This window comes from Stenella coeruleoalba (assembly GCF_951394435.1).
Source record: "Stenella coeruleoalba genome assembly, chromosome: 6".
Taxonomy (NCBI): Eukaryota; Metazoa; Chordata; class Mammalia; order Artiodactyla; family Delphinidae; genus Stenella; species Stenella coeruleoalba.
Window position 1 is genome coordinate 93,075,899 of NC_137151.1, and position 23,965 is coordinate 93,099,863.

Below are 23,965 nucleotides of genomic sequence, written 5' to 3' on the forward strand. Positions count from 1 at the left end.
CCTTTCCGTCTTAATTCAATAAGCAATATGATGCTTATCCTTTATATTTACATGTAATATGGCTTCTAGAAGCAGGTTTTCCTTTCTGTAGCATAGGGGGGCCAGATTGTGTAGGTTCAAACCCTCCCTCTAACATTTCTCCTCTCCATGCCTCAGTTTCTTTATAAAAAAAGTTCAAAAATACTACCTACCTGATTGAACTGTTTGAAGGATTAAACAAGTTAATACTGGACTTCCCTGGTGGCGCAGTGGTTGGGAGTCCGCCTGTCGATGCAGGGGACACGGGTTCATGCCCCGGTCCGGGAAGATCCCACATGCCGCGGAGCGGCTGGGCCCGTGGGCCATGGCCACTGAGCCTGCGCGTCCGGAGCCTGTGCTCCGCAACGGGAGAGGCCACAGCGGTGAGAGGCCCGTGTACCGCAAAAAAAAAAAAAAAAAAAAAACAAAAAAAAAAAAAAACAAGTTAATACTTATAAAGCACTTACAAATATTTTTAAATAAATTATATGATCCATACACCCATCCAGTGCAACAAGAACCGCCACCACAAGTCACAAAAGAAAATAGGTTCATTGGCTTTCGGCTCCTTTATCCCTTATTAGGGCTGTGCTTTGTCCACAGGGGCACACTATGTTAGAACATTTGAACTTTACCAGAAAGGTGTTTGTATCTAATTTCAAATTATGAATTCCTAAACATCGGATCATATACCATTTTGCTGTACACTCAGGGGCCCCTTAGAGTTTGGAGCGCGAGAGGCGTTAAGTAACTCCGGCCTGCGTATTTGCAAGGGGCTTTGACATCCAAGGAGCCGCTGAGAATCGGTTATTGGTATTGAGAAAAAGGGAGGTTAAGTCACCCTGAAAAAACAAAACAAAACAAAACTGGAGAGATGCCTGCATTTCACTCTACTGCCTCTGGAAGAGGTGTGTTATCTAAAGTGCTTCCATCATGAATAATGATTGAGAAACTGCCTTTACTCTCCCGACTACTGTACTCCCAGGCAGAAATCCATGGGCTGGTGCCCACGGTGTCTATCTGGAACTTCGTTATCACGCACGTTTAGAGCAACCCGTCCTCCAGCCTGAAAGGCAGCGAAAGGGAGGAGCCGGGATACTCCCGGTTAGCCGCGTTTCTAAGGTCAGACCCAACCAAACCCAGTACCGCCTCTGGTTCTTCAGGTCATTTCGGAATCGGCTACCTTTGTTTACATTTTGAGCTTGGCTCAGCACCAGAAAGCATCAGTGCTTTCTAAAAATAAAAGCATCTTGCATTTGTAGACGGTGCTGGGGGGAGCAAAGTTCATTCTCCTGGGTACGGGAGGATGTCTCTCCTGCAACACGTGCGGGGTGTGGCAAAACCTTTGAATAACAGTGGCAGTTTAAGTGAGGCGGGGGTTTGGGGAAAGGCGAGGAGGTTGGTGTGGGGCAGGCAAAGCGCGGAAGCTGTACGGGGATTCTTCTAGAAAGTGGGGTGGGAAAGGAGCTAGGGAGGGCGTGTGGAGGGAAGGGATCTGTGTCAGAACGTGCGTGTGAGCGGATACAAAACCCGAGAGAGGCGTGAGCAGCGCTGTGTGTGCGAGCGGGAGCGAGGGGCGCCGGCTCGGTGTGTGTGCGCCTGGGTGAGTGACACCGAGGGGCGGGCTGGCCGGCCGGCCGGCGGGCGGGGGCAGCCTACGAGGGGCGGGAGTGTCCCTGCGTGGAGCGGGCCGACCCGGAGTTGTGTCAGTGAAGGAATCTAGCCCGGGGGCCGAACCGGCTGCGCCCTCCGCCGCGAGCGCCGGCTGCGCGGGGCGAGCTCCGGACGGCGCGCGGCCCAGGCAGCGGCTCCTGCTCCGCCCGCCCTCCGCGCCGCAGGGGCCGCCACCGCCGCCGCGCCTCCACCGGCGACCGCGCCCCCGATCCCTGTTCCCCGGCCCGGGACGGAGCGGACGGCGCTTGGCACAGAGGTAAGCCCGGGATCCCCGGCCGCCGCCGCCGCCCGGGACCCTCTCCCCGCCAGCCCGCCGGGCCCGGGCCGGGACGCGGGGCTCGGGCGGACGCGGCGGGGCCTGCGCGGCCGGGACGGTGACTGAGCCTGGGCCGCGCCATCCGCAGCCTGGGCCGCCCAGCCCCAGCCGCCTCCCGGGACGCTGGGTGTGGCCCCCCGCTCGGCGCCGAAGCGGGCTGGCCGAGCGGACCGGACGCGGAGGTCGCCGTCCTTCCTTTCTCGGGCCGGCACGGGCGAGCTAGCCGGCTGGCGGGAGGAGGCGCCGGGTGCGGCGCGATTCGCGCGCCCGGGGCGAGCGTGTGGCCGCCGCGCTCCGACGTGGACCCGCCCGCCCCGGATCTGAATCGGCCGCGGTCCCTCGCCTGCCCTCCCCCGCGCTAGAGTCCCCTTCCACCCGCCCGGCGGACGGAGACCCACCCCCTCCCGCTCCGAGCCGCCTCCGCCGGCAGCGTCTCGCCCTTGATCGCCGCCCGGCCCGGGGGCCGCGGGTCCGGGGAAACCCGCGCCCCTTGGGCGCCAGGCGGGAGTAGGATGCGGCGACCCCCGGTGCCGGCAAAGTCGCCGCAGTTGCCCGCGGCGTGACAGGAGTAGATGCCGAGCGACCCGGCCGCGGGACGAAGCGGTCGCGCTGCCGCGTCTGAGCGGGCGGACCCGGAGTCGGCCGACAGCGGCCCAAGCCCAAGACAGCGGTGGCTCCGGAGATGCGAGAGGGTCTTCCCGCTCTCCCTACATGCTCGACTTTTCCGAGTCTTGGAAGATCGGCCCCGCTCTCTCCCACTCTGTTCGGCGGTTAATACTTACTGCAGACGTAGGAGGTGAAGGGCTGAGACTTTACCTGGACGGGGATGCGACTGAAACCTCCCATCTTCTCAACTGGAGGTTTCCACCTCTTGGGGGTTTGGTGTGTGTGTTTGTGAACTTCCTGAGCCTTCAATTCCCAGCAGTCCAGGTTTTAGCAGATGCCAAGGTTTTGGAGACCTGACATGTAAAGATTCTTTCTGTGCAGCATTTTCCTTTGAGTGTATTACAGAATCTGTAGGTTGAGAGCTAGTGAAAAACCTTGAACTTCAAACACAGTCTCTTTCTTTACATAAAATATTATGTGTAATATTTTTCACTTATTTACATTTAAAGAAATATTATATTGAAAACTTTTACCAGTCGTCTTGCAAGTAAGAAAAAAAAACGACTCTGAAATTTTAGAACCTATGCAGAGGAAGAAGCTTTATGCCAGTATTTAAAAGAGTAAGGTCGTGTAACCTTTATGACCGGTTTAGTTTGTCTTCAAGGAACGATTCATTGCCATTATGATTGATTTTGTTTTCTAGAGATAAAGCAGATGTGCAATATGGCAGGGAAAAGAAGGGACAGGAAGTCAGAAATTGCTTCATTCTGGAAAAGAAAGAAAAGAATATTCAAGTAACAAATACAGTGACTTTGAAAGATACTCTGAAAGTGAAGTCTACAGTTGCCTTCTGGATAAAGTATTTGATTGGCCTTATCAAATTGTATCAACCAGAAAGCAGTGTGTTGTATGGGTGGGGGCAGTTTTTATCAAGTAATTTTAGTGGTTTTTTTTTTAAATTATAGTGTTTTTTAAAAAATCTGTGTATGAAAATATTTGTTGGAGCTCTAAGTGGGGAAAAATCAACTTTGGGAATGATTTTCTATTTGGACAAGGCAAATACTGCTGCAGTCTCTAATTAGAGTTTTGGATTAAACTCAAGCTTTGTTAAAATCTATTTTATGGGGCAGCAGAACAAAAAATATGTCCGATTCTTTGTGTGGCTTTAAACACACACACACACACACACACACACACACACACACACACACACACGACTAGCTCCAAAGGATAATTTGCATAAAAATACAATCACTTGAATGCAGGGAATATTTCAGAGGATAGTAAAAAAACCTCAACAACTGGGGAAGGAGTATATTAATTGGAAATTTTCTTTCTTTCTTTAATCCTTGCCTCTGAAAATATTAAATAGTTTTTCTAGGAATCAACTTAGTTTAAAGTACTTAGGCAAAATGATCAAGACTCCTTTTGTATTCGTTTTGTTTTAGGGAGCCCCATAATGAAAGCCTTCAATTGACTGTTTCTGTGCTTGCACTGATTTTCAAGTGGCCTTTGTGGGGATAGGTGTCTGTGGGCTTGTGAGGCTGCTTGGCCAACCGCTGTAATGATCAGGAAAAGAAAATGCTTAGGCCACACCATTTCAGTCTTTGATGCGCTGCCAATAGGAAGCGTCTCAAAGACCTGCTTTGCCGTGCAAATGGAAATACTTTCCATCAGAAGTTAAGCTTTAGAAACGTTTCATTTTTGGTTCTAAGTTTTATCAGTTTCTCAGCCTCTGATCATAGAGTTGTGCTGTTGTCATCAGTGAACATTCATTTATGGCTTTTGTGTTGAAGGCACCTAGGTGGTCTTCATCCTGTTTACCTTTACACAGCTTTAATCAGTGTCTCATGAGGCAGGACAAGAACTTTTGGTTACAGTTTGATAAATGGAAGAAGTCGAGGTTGCTCACGGTAAGATCTAAGCTGCTACCACCTGTCTCGCCATATGATTAGAGTGGAGTGGGTTTTGGATTAGACAGATACTGCTTACTCACTGCTCCCTTGTGCTTCTTTCCCAGGCATCTTCTGTAGACCCTTTACTGTTATTTGACTGTGATAATTGAATCAGATGGCTGTTATAGTTTTTGTACACAGAACAGTTGCTTTCACAAGCATGACATAGGACATGAGGGCAGATACATAATATGGGCAGATTTAAGTGATGGAGTCTGTTTATTGATCTCTGAATGATCGTGCATAATTCAGCCAATCAATTCATTCCATCACTGTTCTGTCTTAGAGTGTAATCACACAATTGAAATGTGATTTTCACGATACAAACAGTTAAAAACCCAGTACACATAATTCTAGAAGAAAAACAAGCCTTTCTTTTTTCTTCCATTTTCTTGAAGTAGTCTGCTATGAAGGTGTTATTTCCTTGACACATCAAAATGGCTAATTTGGAGTTGTGATGCTTGTTATGTAAATAGGCCATATGTTGAATTTCTATAGAAGTTTATTCGTTCAGTGTTGTGATAATGGATAGGATCCCCTAAGTACCATAGCTAAGAAAAATAGTCTGTGAGGATGCATTTCTCTCTACTATTTATATCCTTCCCATTATTTTTGTTTAACAGCTAGAGTTCTTATTTTCTAATAAAAATATTCTTAAATGTGATGGTGTTATTTACCCTTATACATACAAATCTTTCTCTCTAGTCCTGACACAAACTCTATTCTCATTTATGCACCTGTTTAATAGTTTTCATGGTTGATGTCCTGTTGTTAGGCCAACGGCTGCATGCCTATCAACTTTTTATATCCTCTGCTAAACCTCTTCCTTTCACACTGTAAAGACTTTTCTTTTCTTCATACTGTTAGCGTTCTCTTCATCACCCAGACTGGAGACCTAGGAACCATCCCTGACTCTTCTCTCTCTCGTTCATTCCAGTAGTAAAATCGGGCACCAAGTCCTGTTATCTCTTCCTTTGTAAGAGTTTTTCCGAGCCAGCTCCCACATTTCCTTGGCATTCCTCACTCCCCACACCCCGATAGCCCAGGCCCCCGGCCATCCCTATTCTAGGATGATTGTAATCTGCTACATACCGTCTCTCTGTAATTGAGTTCTCCCCATGCTTCGCACTTCATCATATCAACCTTCCTAAAGCCTCTTCTCCTTAGAATTCTTATCCAAGGATTGTCTCACAGGAAGTCTGAGTTGAACTCAGATTTGTCTGATTCCAAAGCTAGTGCTCTTTTCACTAGTTCAAATTCTTTTTATACCCCTCCCCTCCCCCCTCCCCTCCCCTCCCCCCTCCCCTTCCCCTCCCCCTCCCCCTCCCCCCACCTTTGGTCCAAGGTCTCAACCTGGTTTTATTATTTTTTAAAATTAATTTATTTATTTTTGGTTGTGTTGGGTCTTCTTTGCTGCGCATGGGCTTTCTCTAGTTGCAGTGAGCGGGGGCTACTCTTCACTGCGGCGTGCAGGCTTCTCATTGTCGTGGCTTCTCTTGTTGCAGAGCACGGGCTCTAGGCGCGCAGGCTTCAGTAGTTGTGGCACGTGAGCTCAGTAGTTGTGGCTCGCGGCCTCTAGAGCACAGGCTCAGTAGTTGTGGTGCACGGGCTTAGTTCCTCTGCGGCATGTGGGATCTTCCTGGGCCAGGGCTCAAACCTGTGTCCCCTGCACTGGCAGGCGGATTCTTAACCACTGCGCCACTGGGGAAACCCCTCAACCTGGTTTGGATATACCTCACTCTTGCCCAAATTTTACTTACTAACCTTATTTTCTACTTTTCTAACATGAACCTTCTATTCCTACTAATTGGATCTCACTGTCCTTCTAAGATGACTTTGTACCCTTTTGTTCATGCTCTCCCTTTTAGAATGTCTTTTCCTTTTTCCTCTGACCTAAGCACAATCTCCAAGTTAAGTCTGCTCGCCCTAATCATGCTACTCTCATTGGATTCTTCCTCTTCTGCCCTTTTGTCCACATCATTCTTTAGACCAGTAGATACTCTCTTATACTATTGTGTTCACAATTCTTGCTTTCCCAATGAGATTGCAAGTCCCTGGAGGGCACTGATGTACCTTGTATGCTATCTTTGAACCATCTACAAGCTTTGGGCATAGCAAGCCCTTGATAAGTAGACCTATAGAATCAATAAACTAGAAAGGTGAATTTTTTTTTTTTAAAGATGGGCTTTGATATTGCCTGTGTACTGCTCATCAGCATGTCCTCAGAGCCTAGCTTGCAGCTTGACACCTAGTCATGACCTCAATAAATATTTGTTAACAGAGAAATTAATGTTGACATTGGATAAAAGGGACAAGCGTTTGAAGGAGGCATCTGTCAAGGAGTTTTTTCCCCATTTTTCTTCAGTGATTCTAATGAGCCTCTCCATTCATCAGCTGTGAGGATTCTGAGGCCTTGGCATTTTCCAGAGTTGAGGTACTGATGGAGGCTGGCAATGTGAGTTAGAATTAAGGAGGCTGTCATTATTTTAAGGTGGAGTGATGAGTCCCATTAGTTAGCAAAAATGAAAGGATTGAGGCCTTATGCCAGTATTTTATACATAAAACAATTAGAGTTATCAGTTTTATAAACATTCAGCTAATCGGCTCCAAAATCCAAGACTGTATTGCAGAGCCACCCAACTTTTTCATTTAAAAGCTTCTTGTACATTAAATAATAAATCATCTGGGGATCCATCTAGGGATGAAAAGTGAGGTAGGGAAAAATTGCCACACCCATCATATAGTATTCAGGACAAAATGCAGTTCTTTCAACTTTTAATAAGACTCACTTTGTACAAGGCACTGTTTCTGCTGGGAAGGAGTTTATAGTCCAGCAGGAGAAATAACACATGTATCTCAGAAACAAAGGTCTAAGAGAGCTCAGAAGGGAAAATTTCCTTCAGATTGGAGGGCGGTGGGGACCTTCCTACAGTGACAGTTATTTGAGCTGATTATTGAAAGGCTTTGGGTCAGATTTCAATAGCTATTATTGGGAATATAGAGATGAGGGAAGGGCAGCAGGGTTGGGAGGAACACAGGCCAGGCATTCCAGGGTGTTTTGACTCTAACATCGGTCCTCTAATATACTACCACTGCTTCAAAAGCTGAAATGCCACTAGGACTCTCCTGGGTACTGGTGGTCTGCAGTGTTCCGTAATGAAACTTAAAGGAGATACGGAGACCTGAAATAGGTACTTTGGTGCCAAGTGCTGAACTGACCATGACATAAAGCGCAAAATAAGTCTTGTAAGCCGTATAACTGGTGCATTTCTGGGTAGCATCCAACTGGCTTAGAATGCTTGAAGAGGTCTCCTGCGGTATGGAAACACCACTGAAGATGGACACTTTCATAGTAATGTAAATAGGAAGAGGTCAGCACTGATTGTGGTCCCAAGTAGCCAGCCATCTGTGGGACCCTGCCCAGTGATCCTAGCAGAGCTCAGGAAATGAGTAAACATACTGTTATAGTTCCCAGATTCTGATTCTGTATAACTACTCCATGGACTGTAAAACTAGGACCGATGGGTGTGAGTTTCAGGGAGACAGATTTGGGGTCAGTATAAGGAAGATGGTGGTCCTGTTATGGACTGTGCTAGTTCATGAGGTGGTAAGACCCCATGATTAAATGTATTTAAGCATGAGCTATACCATATACCAGGCAATGTCTCAATACATGCATCATCTCTGTTCTTCCTCAAAGCAGTGCTACTGCCCCCCCCCCCCCCCCCCGCCATTTTACTGACGGGCAATACTGAAGCCTAGGAAGGTTGAGTAGTGAGTACATTGTAGAGCAGGTGTCAGCCCAGGCAGTTTGAGGGCAGCGACTGAATATGTACTGGATGAAGAAAGGATGCAAACGTCAGATGGCCGTTAGGAATTTTAGGGGCCCTTCCTAACGCTAGGATTGAGTCTTTAATTCTCCTTGGGGGATCAAGATGCTAATTGTTGCCAAGCACTAATTCATTAACAGCAGCACGCAATTCCTAGAAATTCAGAACAAAGTGAATACGATCATCGTCATCATCCTGATGGCCACCACTCAGTGATCATCTCATTTAAACCTAACAGCTATCTTGCAAGGTAGAGATTATGTATCCTTTTAAGGAGGGGGCTCTAGGAAGTTACGTAGCTTGATCAATCTGCAGAGTTGATCAGTGGCTTTTTTCTTACACCACCTTTTAAGGTAATTCGTGGTGATACGGGAAATATTTACCTATCAGTTCGGCACAGACACCGACCAATCAGAGAGGCCACCAGCTATATACCACGCTGTGGCCCTTCCCAGTGATGAACGTCCCCTGAGGTGATGTGGAGGCTAAGTCCACAGGGATGTGAAAGATTTGGTAATACACCAAGACCACACATCTGGAGCTCCAGAAAACTAGTGACTTTTATCTGATTTTATACATGATGTGTAGTACTATTAAAGAAAAAAAGCCTTCACCTGTAATTATATTTCACATATATTTCTAAATAAAGAAAAGTCGTTTTGCAATGGTCACGTTGTATCTTCCTTATAAATGGCAGGCCCTTCTTCCTCATTCCTTTTCTACCTTTTACTTTCCTCCAGTCAGAGGCTCACCTGTCTGGACAGGGATCTTGCTCCATTATCTCGCTTTCCTTCAGGGTCTCAACCAGCCCTCTCTCTTGTCACATAAGCATTCATAAGCCTTTCCGTTCTTTAATAACAAGAGAAGTCAAAAACAAAATCCCTGCGGCCCCTTCCCTGTTGGTCTGGTCACGTTGCATCTCCCTCCTGGGCTTAGAAGGCAGCTCCTCGAAGAACAGGTCCTCACACAACACCCACACCTCCCCAACCCTCTACAGCCCTGTCCTCTCATAATGGCCACCTCTGTCCTGCAGACCGCCAGCTTCATTGTGCAGGAGTCTCTGGTGTTACTGATCACTACTCCTTGAAACCTTGCCCACCTGTTTTCTGAGTCATTCCTTTCCTGATGTCTTTCCTGTTGCCCAACTGCTCTGTATTAGACTTCTCTGCTGGTTCCTCTCCTCCTCTCAGACCTCGGTACCCTCTAGGGTTCCCCCTTCAACCCTCTGCTCACCTACTCTTTCCTTCTGCTACCACCTATATGCCATCAATTCCTAAATCTGCAACTCCGAACTCTTCTGACATCTGCTCCAGGTGTCTTAAACTCAGGGAGTTCAGAACCCTTACTTCTGCAGCCAGCATGTTCCTTCTGTGTTCTCTACCTCAATTAATGAAACCCACTTGACCAAGTTTAAAATCCGGGAGCTGTTCTAGGATCCTCACTCTTCCTCAACCCGTACTTTTCATTGATGACTAAGCTGTGTAAAAACTGTCTTCTCAAACCCTTGAGTCTGTGCTCACCTCTCTAGGCCATTACCACCACGACTGCCTAGGTTCGGGCCCTCATCACTCTCTTGAGGGTTACTGCAGTAGCCTTGTAACTGGTCTCCCTGCCTTCTGCCTGGCCTGCTTCCAATCCCTTCCCCACACTGCCGCCTTTCTAAAAGGCAAATTTGATCATGGACTCTCTGCTGCTTAAAATCCTTCAGCAGAGTCACTGTTTCTCCAGGATAAAATCTAAGATCCCTAGCCTGGCACAAAAGCTCCTTTGTGATCTGGGCTCTCCCTTCGGGTGTGTATCAAAGTCTTCTCTAATGATCCAGGTCCCCACTGACTACCCCTCCCCACAGCATCCCTACTAAAGGAAATGAGTTGTTACAGGAGAGGAAGGAGAGGAGGGATGGGAACAGACAAGAGATTGAAGAACTATGCTGTCCAGTACTGTGGCCACTAGCTGCCTGTGGCTGCCGAGCACTTGAAATGCACCCGGTCCAAACTGAGATGTGCTATGAGTGTGAAATACACCACGGGTTCAGACTTGGTACGCAAAAAGGAATGTAAAATAGCTCATGAACAAATTTTATTGACTACATGTTGAAACAGTAACATTTTGGATATAATGGGTTAAATAAAATATATTATTGCAATTAACTTCATGTTTCTCTTTATGTTATTTTTTTTTAACATGGCTACTAGGAAATTTTAAACTACCTGTGTGGCTCGCATAATAGTCATATTGGACAGCATCGTTATAGAACATCTCCTTGTTCCCAGGAGATGCATCCTGTTATGAGCCAAGCCCAGGAGCTTTTTGAATGATTAAGTCAGCCCTACAGGTATAGAGAAGCAGCAGTTGCTCAGTTTCTTAAGTCCACAGATATTAAAGTGTTTTAGATAAGATTCAGAATCAGAGAGACAGTTTGTGAAAACTACTGTCCTTCACACAGTGTGCACGGGGCTAAAATCACGAGTCTGGCACATCTGTCTCGCCAGGCCCACCCAGTCACCATCAGGAGAGGGAAACGGGGATACTGTGTGCTAGAGGGAGGATTTGAGGTAGACAGGAGGAGCTAGGGCAGGGCAAGTGGAGTCCCGGGAAGCCTCTTGCTTGTGAGGTACAGACAAAACACCGAGAGCCACACCTAGGTCTCTGAGATTCCCCCATCCTGCCATGGACCCTTTCCCAGGGGGAGAAGTCCCAGGTCCTCCAGTGTCTTGAGCCTCAATAATATGTACATGATAAAGCCATTGTGCATCAAACAAAATGACGTGCCCAACAACTAGTACTCCTCAGTTATGCCTTAAGATACTGAGGGCAGCAGTCTGTGGGTCATTTGGCCCAGAAGGCTTGAGGAAGGTATACAGACCTTCCTCAGGGTCCCAAGGACCTTGTCACAAGGACCCAGAAGATCATATGTCCTTAGAGATCTGCAGAGCTTTGTTTTCAAGTGGAAAAGCCAACCAGTGATGGGAAACCAGAGCTTACCAGGATGGAGCATGAGGGAGAAACCTGGAGGTGAGGGGAAGAAACCATGACTATCACGGGAAAAATTCAGGAATCAGGTGCGGGTGAGTCTGATAGGCAGTGGGACTCAGCGCCTCTCTCCTGGTGGTTTGTGCGCTGTGTTCTGTTGAGCCCTTTGGTTCTGAGAAGAATGCCCCTGGGCAGTTGCTTTGATTTGCTTTTACATGTTAGACATTAGTATAAGATTCTGGTAGGAGGAAAGGTTCTTAGGCTAAAAATAAAAGTTTGAAAGTCATACCTGTACAGAGACTGGCCTGAGAAAGTGGTGACCACCCTGGTGTGGTGATTGCTCCCCCAGTTGCAGGATCTGGGACCAGTTTGGGCGCTTGGCAGGAGCTACAACTCCTTTCCACCTGTACCCGAGTGACTCTCCATTGGGTTAACCATGCAGTCTGTCTGGCCTTACCTGGGAAGCCAGAACTGTCTCATTCTTGGGTACCATATTTTCACTTTGTGCCCCAGGTTCTCTCTCACATTTCCAAGTCCTGATTTGAGGTCTTGTGTAGGAATCTCAAATTGCCTTGCGTAAGGATCCCATCACATATCTCCACGCCTTCTTAAGCCAGTAGTCTTGCCTCTGAGATACAAGCCCTAGAGTGAGCGCCTGCTGCTCCCTTTCAAGCTTCTATAACACCGGCCAGCAATGGGCAGGAAACTCAGCTAGTTTAATAGGTATTTGTGGAATTGAAGCGCTTGCCTGATACTGGCTCTTCCCTGATTCCAGACCCCCGACACCAAACACTGTTTGGCTGCCCCACTGGTCTCTGGGTCCCATTTGTACCACATGTGCAACTTGGAGGGGAGGGGGAAGGCAAGTGTAGGGCTGATTTTCCTAAATTATGGTACATCCACTTCTTTGTTCCCTGTGAGAAGGCTGGTCTTAAGTGTGGGCAAGAAAAGTGGCTGCCTTTATGGTGTGATTTCAGAATTCATTCTGCTCAAAAGGGCTTTTCAAATATCAACACCTTCTCTTTCCTGCTCTCTAATATGCAAAAGCCTGCGTGATAAAAACTCTATTCTCTTTCCTAAGACCAGTATGGTTTAGAAGAGAAGGAAAACAGATTTGATTTGATGGTTGAGAAGCCTGGTTTTGACGCATGTAATTGGCTGGCTGTAATGAACTTGAGCCAGTTATTTAATCTTCCTGAACCTCAGTTTTCTCATTTATGGAGTGAAATTAATAATAGCTACTTGCTTTGTTATGATTTTTTACGACTAAATAAAACAAGGTATAAGATGCCCAGCACCAGGGCGTAAAATGCAACGCTATGAAAGTGGTAACTTAAACTGGTCAGACATGTGCTCCCTAGACTGAATGATTTTATAGACCCTTCCCTGAGACTGATAAGAAGGAGGTAAGAAACCTGGGCCAGGAGGGTCAGAATTCAGCCATCCCTGGGTGAAAAAGGACAAGAAGGAGGTTGCCTTCACATTCTGCTTAAGGCCTGTCCTGCCTAATGGTTTGCATTTGTGAAAATATTCGTCTGGGATTATGAATGCAACATGAAGCCATGGAAAAAAAAAGGCATGTTTACATCCTCTGCCAGGGTAATATAAGAATAGACAAAGCAAGTTTTCGAGTCTCTGAATAGTCAGGTGCACTGCCATCAAAATAAATTTTTATTTCTATTCTTTGCTGATAAATTATAGATAAAGGAAGCCACTAAAATACCCTGAAAAGGAAGATTCATATACAAATTAGATACCAGGGACAGATTTCACACTTACTTTGTAGGAGCCATTCTTTCCTTAACTGTGGGTGTTTGGGAAGTTCTTTTATTGTAGCCTTTGTTGCTTACAAGAAGGAGGAAAAAGCTTTAGTATACTCAGGAGAGAATGGTTTTGATTGGAGGCAGTGTTGTTCTCAGTGAGGGCTCACTTTCCTATATTGTAGTGTTTGCTAATATATAACCGAGAAAACCCATAAGCGACAGTAAGATAGTCTGATCTGACATACCGCCACTTATGATCGACCTGTTTTTATTACAGGAACGTGGGCAGCCCTATAATTTTTAAAGGGGAAAGTGGAAGATGTTTTGCTGGCTACTGTGACTGCTAATGTCCTGATCTAGAAGGTCTTTGTCCTTTCTCATTCATTTCTCCTGTGAAGTCTGAATGGTGGGCTGGATTCAGTACATGCAGGGGGCTGCCAGTGACTTCCTGGGCTCTTGATGTAATCTTGATCGCCCCACTGCAATACCACAGCCTCAGTATAGTGTCATATTCAACCTGAGAATACTCAAGGAGAGAGTATAAACCTACTACCTCTAAAATTAAAAATAAAAGCATTAAAAATAGTATTTAGTGCTGGTTTGTGGCACTGGATATATAAACTCATTTATTGTTCTGGTAGCCCCAGAGCAAGAACTGTTGCAGTTGCAGTGGGTGATATCATCTAAGGTTGTCATGACAACATTAATTTATCATTTCCAAACTTTGGTAGGATTTCACCTTCTGAATCTCCTGGATTGTCTTTAAGTTTATAGTTATTTCTCATTTATTAAGGCGAGGCATATTTAGCTATTGCTTACATAAATGCACTGAGTATCTTCGTGAATTTTACTGATGTGAAATTAGAAGCGTAGAAGGTGGGCACTGGAAAGAGACAGTGGATGCTGTGGTCTAACGGTCCCCCCAGAAGAAGGAATCCCTTCCACAGTATCCCAGTCAGCCAGCTGCCGTTCGAACCCTGGCAAGAATGAGGTGGTCACAGTTTTGTGACACTGAGGACTGCTGCCCACGGTAGCCTGCAGTGCTCCTAGATCTTGAGCCCCTTTAGATTTGGACCTTGTCTCATTTGTGGTTGGACCAATACTCATTATCACGCACATCAGTTACTGAAATCTGCCTCCCTGTAGCTTCCCTGTTCATCTCCTATCGCCCTTTGGAGTGCCACAGAATAGTCATGCACCTGAGTGTGGTAGGTCTTCAAATATTTGACCATCGCTATTGTATCTCCTGTTCGAAGTCTTCTCTTTTCAGGCTCACGTGGTTCCAGTGTTTTGGCTGAGATTCGCCATCCTGTTAACACTCTGGTCGCCCACCACTCTGCCTGTGCCATTTTAAAAGCGAGGCATCTTGAACTCAACACCCTGCTCCTGAGTTCTCTGAGTGGCGGAGGACACACGGCTGCCGCTAACTCCCCGTCCAAGGCACCTTCTTTTGCTGATCTGGTCAGATCCTGTGTTGGCCTCCATTTTAAATGAGGGGCAGCACGTTGTTAGTTTATATTCAAAGTCAAGTAAAACTTCCCAGTCTCTTTCTAGATAGCCCCTACAAAGCCAGCTCTCCCGTATTCTGTATCTGTGCAGTTAACCTTGGGAACACACGTAGAGGACTTTACCTTTATTCTTGTTACATTTTGTCCCATCTTGGCAGATCATTTTTCCTCTCCATCAAGACATTTTTGAATACTAATTTCTAAAAGTTCAATCTCTCAGTGGTCCATTTTTCACTTATTTGTCAATTACACTTTTTGAGAAAGGTACTTCCTCTGTCATTGATAAAATGTGGACCAAGACAGAGAGAGCCCTGTATCTTTCTGCAAGAAACTTCTTGACATCCATACATGAATTGTATTAGCTGTTTTTTGTTTCTTTGTTTGAACTAGTTTGATCATCTCGCACTCGTGTTTACTTTCTTGCCCCCAAGCTCTCTAAGAGGATACAGTTAGGAAAGACTTAGTCAGATGCCTCAGTGGCACTATCGTTATTGATCCACTTATTGCCAATCATAGAACTATATTACAAAATGAAACGAGATGAATTGGAGTAACTTTTAGATTGCATTCATTTTTCCTTAGAAAAGTTTACTAAAAAACATATGTAAATATTTTTAATTTATTAAAAAATAATTTTGTAAAGTAAATTCATACTTCACCTATAATTTCAATTCACGTGAACTTGTTTGGTTCAAAGGAATTGCTTTTTTGTATATCATTCAGTTCTCTTTATGGAATCATTGCTTTGGAAACTAATTGGTGGTGGGACAGGAAATCACTCCTTAGGTGTCACTCCAGCACATCGTTATACTCACATCTCCTGGGACAGACAGTAATCAGGCTGAATCATGTCCAAATAGCATGCTGGAGTCTATGTAAATGGATCCATGACAGTTTCACTAACTGTGACCATGACAGAGGATGCACTGATGGCATCATGTCACTAATGGATGTGTTTTCTCTAAATGGAAAATCCTGTATTATTCAAAGAGGGTTTTTTTTTCCTTCTCACACAAACTCTTTGACTTTTATATTAATATCAAATGTCTGTCACTTATACATATGGTGTTTGTGTACTATGTTTTGTTTTACTTGTGTACAAAATAGTCTTTTACACACTTTTTACCTTGGACTGGATGGAAAGAAAAAATAATTTGAAAGAATAGTAGCACGAGGAACTTAAATCTGTAATAAGTCAAGGAATAAACTCTTGCTTAAAAATACTACTCTTTGGTAGTGCTTTAGATTTTCCAAAATACTCTCACAAGTTTTTTTTTGAAAAACGTTTTTGCTGACTGTAAAAATAATTGCATACTCGTTGAATTTGGGAAAAGTACTGAAATGGATAAAAGAGAATTAAAAGTCAGCTAAAATTTCACCACCCAGAGATTGTCATTGTTAGTATCTGGTGTGTTTTCCTTCCAGACATGGATGTATGTGTAGTTGTGAGTATGTGCATACGTGTGTGTGTGTGTTTAAACTAGCTTCATGGTGGACCTAGGCAGTTTGTACTGAGCAATCAGTGTGACATAGTAGTTAAAAGTGCTTTGGAATCAGACACTTGGAGATTTCAGTCCTGGCTATGCTACTCATGTAGTGACTGTAAATTGCTTAAACTATCAAAACTTCAATTTCTACTTCTATAAAATAGGGATAATAATAGCATGTATCTAGTAGGTTTATTGTAAGAATTAATAAAATAATGAACGTAAAGTACATAGCATGGTGCATGCCTTATAGTAAATGCTCAGTAAATGTGAGCTATTATTGTTATTATACAGGTTTTCTTGTCTGTTTTCCTCACTTAAATTCTAGGGTAGTAATTTCTCTTGTCAAAAAATGTTATTTGAGAAATATTTGGAATGACTGCATACATTTCAATATGTGAATGTACCTTAATGTAATCATTTCCCTATGCTTAGACCATTTCCAGTTCTTTGCTGTCATAAAGAGCAGCACAGTTAACATCCTTTACATTTTTTGTGTGCATAGACAACAAAATGAATGACTAATGGCATTTTACAGAGAGGCAGAAAAAAATGATCAATTCTTTAGTATCTCCTTAATATGCCAGGTTATATGCTTGGTTTTTTAATCTCAAAATTCTCATTGAACTCTTCCACGACCCCGTTGAGGTACATCTGTTACCCCTATTTTTGGATGAAAAAGCTCTGAGGGGAGACAAGTAGTTTGCCCAAGGTCACAGAGATAGTGGTGGTAGAGATGGTATTTGAAGCCAGCTGTCTGATTTCAAAGCTTAAGCGTTTCCATTCTGGCAGGCAGTTCATGCCTATCTTTTTAAGGCTGGCGGCATGAATAGTTACCATTGTGCTTTTCACAAAATGTCACTTGGTGCCACATAAAAGATAGGACACTTGGCTGGAACTCTGGGCTTACTCAATATAGTACCTCTTGTGTGCGTATGTTCTTATATGTTTTGGAATCAAGCCTCATTAAAATAAGGTGCTAACTAAAGGAAATCAAACATTGGTATGATGATTTGATGAAAGCAAACCTCAGGGAAGAAAACATTTATTTAGTCAAAAGCACAAAAGTCATCTTTGTTTTAGTTGGATGGACTAGGCCAGAATTACTTATCTCGCTAGGAATCAGAGTATTTCACACAAATCAGTATAGGAATTAAACAGTAACAGCCAAAGTAAATTGATGCTGTCAAAAGGGGTTATAAGTTTCATTACTTGTATATTAGGGGTTGAAAGGAAAAATCTTTAGCCTTAGTTGTAAGATGCTGCATCAGGAAAGAGCTGTAACAATTGCTGTAGGTATAAGTATAGGTATAGGGGAGACATAACATTTACTGGGACAAACCCCCAAAGAATTATTTGGTGAACTGACAGGTTGTCTTTAAAAAGTCAGCCATTCGGAACATTTATCTTGGCAGCTCTCAAATCTGACTCACAGCGTGTAGTGTGGCAGTCAATTTTTGAAGGAAAAACGCATAATTAATATGAAAATCAAGGTATAAGGTATTGCCAGTCAGTACCCAACACACAGTTTCTTAGAACAAAGGAGCAATTGAAGTTGTCTTTTAATAGGGTAATCCTGGTTTGTCATTTTGTAGGTTTCAGTTCTTAGTAAAAATGAAAGAAAAAAAACCCCTAGTAGTAATATTTCATATCCAAGAGCTACTTTGTTGCAGAGCTCATACCCAACTCTTGTCTAGTCAAGAAAGTTATCTTTGGTTTTTGAGTTCTTGAATTTTCATAGCCCTTGAGCTTACACATTTGCCTCAGAAGTGTCCCAGCGTTCCTTCGGTCATTTTAGTTCTTACAAGGGAGGAACGGTGTCCGTCGTAGCCCAATGACTAAGAAGGTTTGTATCGACACAGCACGCCCACCAGCTTGGCCTGTGGAGAGCCTGTGCCCCATCGTGGTTTGCAGGTGGGAAGGGCCCAGTGAGTTCAGTTTGGGCTTGCTGCACAGCTAGTGAGTAGGTAGAACTGTGCACAAGACGGTGGGTGTGAATCTGTGGATGGGATCCGAGATGTGACTCCGTGCAGCGCGCGCTCCGTAGCTGTCTAACACTAGGCAAAGTGCTTTACTGTCTCTGAGCCTCAGCTCCCTCTGCTCTCACGCAGAGATAATGACTCCTGCACAAAGGTCATAGGGAGGATTAAATGCATTGAGCAAACCAGTGGGTGAACTCAAAAGTGCTTTCATGGTTAGCTCCCAAGTTATTAATTAATGGCCACAGGTCGTGCCTCCCAAGGAGAAGCCGATTTACCATTTAAAATATTTTCAAATGAATAATGGGAATATTTGTAAAATATATATTTGTAATATTTGTAAAATATATGTAAATATAATATATGTAATATATTATATGTAATATATGTAATATTTGTAAAATATATGTAAAAATACACCACTCCTGGGGCTAACCTCTCCAGACCCTCTTAACTCTTTGCTTATACTCTATCCAATAATAAAGGGACAGGCCCTTTCTCTGCCCAGGAAGCCCCCAGTGCCCAGCGAGCTTGGCATCTCTCAGAGCTTAACTACTCACTCCCGTGGCACATCCCTCGATGAGGGAAGGAAGCCCTTGGCATCAGTAGGTGGTTCCTTTGAACACAGAACAGACCTTTATAAAAATAGCCATTTAGGTCTATTATGTTGTTCCAAGATAGAAGCAAAACTTGTATATTTGATGCATTATTTTAGCTTTCAACTAAAAAAAGGCTCACAATAAAAGACTATCAGATAGAAAAGCATATTCCAACAGGGTTGCATTATAAACAATGATAGGAAACTCTTTGATTATTAAAGCAATCATTTTGCCAGAGGGGAGAATGAAAGAGAAGAAGTTAGGAATTTTGACACTGGACATCACGCATACTTTCCTGAAGTCTCCTGTGGTTTTCCCCCAGCCCCTGGTAACGTAGGCAAGGGCTCAGAAACTGCCTTTGAGTCAGGCTGCCAGAGAGTCAATCCCACTCCAGGGGCTGCGCTCATTCCCTTTCCCCTGGGGCTGCTGCCGGCTAACCTGCCTTCCCTTCCTTGCCTCCCAGGTGGTCGTGGTGGCCCTTTCTCTCTGTCCTTTAAAAGGACAGGATTTGTTCATTGGCCACCCCAGCCTGGGCTCACTGTAGGACCCTTATGAAGGTGCTTCAGGTACTTAATGACTGAAATGTCTCCGTGGCATTCCTCGGAGATCGGCGGGGTGTGGGTCAACCAAGTGCTGGATGTTTTATACAGACCCCCATGAACACTTAGCAGTAGGGAGCCAACGGAGGGCCCACGGAGCCCCGGACTCCTTGAGCCCGCTAGCTGGGAATGCTAACCCTGCTTGCTATACTCATCTTGAATCAATTTCTAAATTTTGTTTCTCCTTCTATGCAGGAAACTATTCTGAATTTCCCTTATTTGCTTTGGTACCGCATTTCATTCAGCTCATTTCTTCATCAGCTATGTTTTGAGCGTCTGCTCTGTACTAGGCAAAGTGAGAGGAACAAAAAGCAACCAAACGTTGAAAAGGAGAGAACAGTTCACACCTCAGGTAGAAAGCAAAACATGCCTCCAGGGTTGAGAGAGAGGGAGAGGTTAAGTATGTCATGATTTTTTTTTCTTTTTTGAGCTGTACTTTCTACAATAAATTGTACTGCCTAAAAATCTATACCAGTATTCATTTATGTAGCAAATCCCATTGTAGTGAGAAGTCCTGTTATCTATGATTGGGACAAGCATCATTTAGAACACAATTTTAGGGCAGCAGAAGACTTTGGACTGTCCCTTGGAGTGAGTTGAAATGGGATTTGACCTATATATCAAGCTTTTCCTTGATATTTTTCATTTCCATGTGTCAACAAATACTTGACTTGATACTAAAGCCAGTTAAATCAATATTTCTTGCTGTAGTCAGGTACAGCAACATATAACCAAGGGCAACATACCCCCACCAGCCATATTCTGTTAGGTACATGTATTTTATCCTAAACCTACTTGACTGAACTACTTTCATATGAATAGGATGAAAATATCAACATAACTACCATTAAAAAAAAAGAAAAGCCAGAGAATCTCTGATCTAGTCCCTCGCCCTTCATTTGAGCAATCCCATAGTTTATTTTGCTCACTTTCATCATAAGGAATGACAATATGGAAAAGATCTTGATTGTGGTAGCTGTGGTTTCTTTCTCTTTTCTCTAAAGTGTTCACTGTAACCCATTCTCCCAACTCCCATCCCAACCAGAGGATTTCTGAACACAGCCACAAAGTGGCAAATACCAGTAAGCCCAAGTCTCAGACTGTAGGAATCTAATCAATGTGATGAAAGGGAGAGTGAGGTGGAAGCCTCTTACTTACTCTTTTTCTGAACTTTTAATTGTTAGAAAATTTCTGAAAATTATGTAGTAAAAACTCAGTGTTTCCATAAACAAACAGCCTGAAGCATCAATTTATAAACACCAACAAATTTATTTACTGTTATTAGAAGAGCCTAACTTCTCTTGCCTGTGTACTATCAATGGAAGAGTGACTGTCATTTATTGGGCTCCTACTCTGTGCTAAGCATGTACAATATCTCACCTCTAACAGTCAAAATGATGCTTTAAGCACGTATTATTATTTCCATTTCATGTTCAACTTCGGCTGCTGAGTAACTTATCTAAGGGCACCAAGCTAGAAAGGGTATAAGCAGGGATTTGAACCCAAGTTTGTCTGGTTCCAAAGCCTTTTCACTTTTACATCAGGAATCTTGAGAGTGTAAAAAGATTTTGTTTTCAAATTGTTAAAGTTACACGTGCTCATTATAGGAAGTTTGGAAAGCAGACAAAATTATAAAGAAGAAAAAAATCACTCAAATTCTTCACCCCGGGGATGATCACTACTAAAATTTTATTTTTCTTTCTAGGCTTAAGAAAGCTATAATTTATATATCCAAGAGGGTATTGTTCCTCAGAGCTGTCATCCTTGAAGTTTATTCATGTTCTCTAACAATGTTGCCATTGCTTAAAGCATTTGTGGAGCCAATTTAGGAACTAAATTCTCTGTAGACTCCCATGCACTGGGTACTTCGGTAGAGACATAGCAAAGAGGGTGTATCCATTACCTAAATACCTGTCAAAATAATACATTTTTATGTTCTACCTTTTTGTGCCTTCTAATGTTATATGCTGCAAATATTTGACCATCCTGTAAAGAATACCGTCATTGCCCTCTCTAAGAACCATAAACATCTTCTGTGACTTCAATTGTGGTAGGAGATGGAATCTACCAAAATGCTGCTTCCTCCCATGTCAAAGATTGATGGACATTTTGGGTTATGTTTAAAAGTCTTTATTAAAAATTAAATCAATAAATGTTTAATGTCTCATTTGACAACTCATGTTATTTGTTACATTGTCCACACAACAATGTTTGCCTTTTGTGGTACATAAAGAAAATCAAAGAATTGTTTTTGTCAGAGTTGGAAAAGCACATTTTAAAATCAATTTCTTTTTAATGGAAGTGTTATACTCACTGAATTATTTCCCTCCAAGGAGTTTCTGTGAAAGCAAATATATCTTAAGTGTGATGAACTGATCTTTAAATAAAGTCGGTAGCATCTTTTGTCGAAGTGTTTCGCAAAGAAGCAGGCACGCGTGCGCACTCACACACACATACATAAAAGATCGCTATCAAAGTGGCCATTGGTATACTTTATCAAAGTGAAGAAAGTCAAGTAATTAAGTGCCGGCTGAGTTCTCATCTCTTTGGTTTATTGCACACAACACTATTACTTTCAGAAAACAAACCTAACCCTCAGCTCAAGCATCTCCCTGGTTGTCTGGCTTGTGCCTTATTTTTCACAGACATTCTTATCTGCCCCATAAGGTTAGCATGCCACCCCCTTCCCAGATTGCTGGGCACCTGGGACACCGGGACCCTGGGTCCTAAGATTGGTGCAGAGTCCTTCGGGGCCACACCCAGAGCCCCGATGGGGGCCCACCGGGCACGCGCAGGTGTCCTAAGGGCTGCCCTCTTCCCTGGTCTTCCGATGGCCGAGATTTCCCGTGGTGAGACTTCATCGTGCTCTCAGAGCTCATTACAAAGTGTAGGCTTTGTCTTGTGTTTTAATCCTGGGCGCTATTCACAGTGCCTGGCATTGTGCTCAGTCAGTGTGTTAGAGAAACGAAGGGTTACAATATATTCTCGCAGAAATGGACTGTTCGGAGGAAAGGGAGTCTGATTACAAGAGAGTCAGAATAGAATGGTGGATTCGAATCTCAGGGCTTAAGGGCCTCTAGGTCAGTCCTCTCGCTTAAAGATGAAAACCGGAGAGGTCAGCTGACTTGGAAAAGGTCACCTAGAGAGATGGCGCCAAGCCAGGCACAGCATCCAGCATCCTGAGGTCCTGTCCTGTCCTTCCCAGTGCTCCCTCCTGTCCTCGTTCCCCGGTTGTTTCATGGAGGTTGAGCTGACTTTGCAGGATCAGTGACCAGAGCATTTGAAGCCCCACGCGGTGCTTAACAGAGCAACGGATGCAGAGGGGTTCTCAGGGAACGCTTGATGAGATTGTTGACTTAGTGAGTGATTGCCTGGTTGACTTAGGAGCCCAGCAACTGTCTCTGTGCCTAAGTGGTTACTAGCTGAATGGTGAGTTCCCTGGGCTTGTGTGGATATTACAGGCTATGTTTTGGAAAGGAGATCATTACAGAAACAATAATGATAATAACAGTAACTAACATTTATTTGTGGTAAATTAGGCAGCATATCCCTGTGGTTTAAAGTCTAGGCCCTGTGGTCAGATGGTCACAGAATCCCAGCTCCATCACTTGCCTTGCATATATATATATATATATATATATATATATATATATATATATGTATATTTTTTAGATATTGGGGGTAGGAGTTTATTAATTAATTTATTTACTTTTGCTGTGTTGGGTCTTCGTTTCTGTGCGAGGACTTTCTCTAGATGCGGCAAGCGGGGGCCGCTCTTCATCGCGGTGCGCGGGCCTCTCACTATCGCGGCCTCTCTTATTGCGGAGCACAGGCTCCAGATGTGCAGGCTCAGTAGTTGTGGCTCACGGGCCTAGTTGCTCCGCGGCGTGTGGGTCCTCCCAGACCAGGGCTCGAACCCGTGTCCCCTGCATTAGCAGGCAGATTCTCAACCACTGCGCCACCAGGGAAGCCCCTTGTATATTTTTATGAGACAGGTGCTTTCACCTTTTGGCGCCTCATTTTCTGTATCTGCAAAATGCCAGTGGTAATAGTGCCTACCTCAGAGTATCGAAGAGTTAACCCATTGAGGCCCTAGAACAACGCCAAGCACCTTGTAAGAAAGTAATAAATGTTAGCTGTTGTTATTAAAATATCACTACTCTGTGTGCCAAATTCATTGCACAAATTATATACTATCCAGTCTTCCCAACATCTCTGTGAGGAAGCTACTATTATTGATATTGTCCCCCATTTTACAGTTGAGTAAACTGAGGCTTTAAGTCACAGGTAAGACCCAATTCCTTGTCTGCCTGACTCCAGAGCCTGTGCTTGGGTGTGGGTGTGAGGGAGATGAGTGGTATGGCTTTGAAATGTGAGATCTGACTTCCCAAATTTCTTTTTCTCCTAGAGCACTGCAGACTCTGACCACTGTCAGGAATATCTCCGTGGATTCCCAGGTAAGCAGAGCTGATCCCTCCCTTCTCTGTATCCTCCTGCTGCCCACATGGCTGGCTGCCCCTGCACCTGCAGCTGACTCCCACAGCTCTTGTCACAGTCTGTCAGCCTTTCAGGATTTTAGCACCACAGTGCTCCTGTCTAGGTGTACAGACCGAAGAGACAAGTCGCTCATGATGGGGTGGGGGATGGGGGTTGGAGGC

At 44.2% G+C, this 23,965-nt stretch overlaps 1 protein-coding gene across 3 annotated transcripts in view; it reads left to right on the top strand.

Moving 5' to 3' along the window:
* The first annotated feature begins 1,552 nt into the window (after positions 1-1,552).
* The window catches only part of SPATS2L (spermatogenesis associated serine rich 2 like), a 169,436-nt gene continuing 147,023 nt past the window's right edge, over positions 1,553-23,965 (top strand). For 2 of the 3 annotated variants that reach the window (XM_079925203.1, XM_079925205.1), the window contains exons 1-2: positions 1,691-1,948; positions 23,716-23,764. The gene's annotated coding sequence lies outside the window, so the exon portion shown is untranslated. Of the gene's footprint in view, positions 1,622-1,690; positions 1,949-23,715; positions 23,765-23,965 lie in introns of those variants that run through there. The other variant, XM_079925204.1, reaches the window with a different exon arrangement.